Source organism: Physeter macrocephalus, chromosome 9 (genome assembly GCF_002837175.3).
Source record: "Physeter macrocephalus isolate SW-GA chromosome 9, ASM283717v5, whole genome shotgun sequence".
NCBI classification, from domain to species: domain Eukaryota; kingdom Metazoa; phylum Chordata; class Mammalia; order Artiodactyla; family Physeteridae; genus Physeter; species Physeter macrocephalus.
In genome coordinates this window covers 39,733,219-39,734,768 of record NC_041222.1, presented here as the reverse complement: position 1 = coordinate 39,734,768, position 1,550 = coordinate 39,733,219, and positions in this window count along the sequence as shown.

The window sequence follows — 1,550 nt, the reverse complement described above, 5'->3', positions numbered from 1 at the left end:
AAGCTTTCGACAAAATTCAACACCCATTTATGATAAAAACCCTGCAGAAAGTAGGCATAGAGGGAACTTTTCTCAACATAATAAAGGCCATATGTGACAAACCCACAGCCAACATCGTCCTCAATGGTGAAAAACTGAAACCATTTCCACTAAGATCAGGAATAAGACAAGGTTGCCCACACTCACCACTGTTATTCAACATAGTTTTGGAAGTTGTAGCCACAGCAATGAGGGAAGAAAAAGAAATAAAAGGATCCAAAATGGAAAAGAAGAAGTAAAGCTGTCACTGTTTGCAGATGACATGATACTATACATAGAGAATCCTAAAGATGCTACCAGAAAACTACTAGAGCTAATCAATGAATTTGGTAAAGGAGCAGGATACAAAGTTAATGCACAGAAATCTCTTGCCTTCTTATACACTACTGATGAAAAATCTGAAAGTGAAATAAAGAAAACACTCCCGTTACCACTGCAACAAAAAGAATGAGATATCTAGGAATAAACATACCTAAGGAGACAAAAGACCTGTGTGCAGAAAATTATAAGACACTGATGAAAGAAATTAAAGATGATACAAATAGATGGAGAGATATACCATGTTCTTGGATTGGAAGAATCAACATTGTGAAAATGACTCTACTACCCAAAGCAATCTACAGATTCAATGCAATCCCTGTCAAACTACCACTGGCCTTTTTCACAGAACTAGAACACAAATTTCAAAATTTGTATGGAAACACAAAAGACCCCGAATAGCCAAAGCAATCTTGAGAACGAAAAATGGAGCTGGAGAAATCAGACTCCCTGACTTCAGACTATACTACAAAGCTACAGTAATCAAGACAGTATGGTACTGGCACAAAAACAGAAATATGGATCAGTGGAACAGGATAGAAAGCCCAGAGATAAACCCACACACATATGGTCACCTTATCTTTGATAAAAGGAGGCAAGAATATACAGTGGAGAAAAGTCAGCCTCTTCAATAAGTGGTGCTGGGGAAACCTGGACAGCTACATATAAAGAATGAAATTAGAACACTCCCTAACACCATACACAAAAATAAACTCAAAATGGATTAAAGACCTAAGTGTAAGGCCAGACACCATCAAACTCTTCAAGGAAAACATAGGCAGAACACTCTATGACATAAATCACAGCAAGATCTTTTTGACCTACCTCCTAGAGAAATGGAAATAAAAACAAAAAGAAACAAATGGGACCTAATGAAACTTAAAAGCTTTTGCAGAGCAAAGGAAACCATAAACAAGATGAAAAGACAACCTCAGAATGGGAGAAAATATTTGCAAATGAAGCAACTGACAAAGGATTAATCTCCAAAATATACGAGCAGCTCAACATTAAAAAGCTTACAACCCAATCCAAAAATGGGCAGAAGACCTAAATTGACATTTCTCCACAGAAGATATACAGATTGCCAACAGACACATGAAAGAATGCTCAACATCATTAATCATTAGAGAAATGCAAATCAAAACTACAATGAGATATCATCTCACACCAGTCAGAATGGCCATCATCAAAAA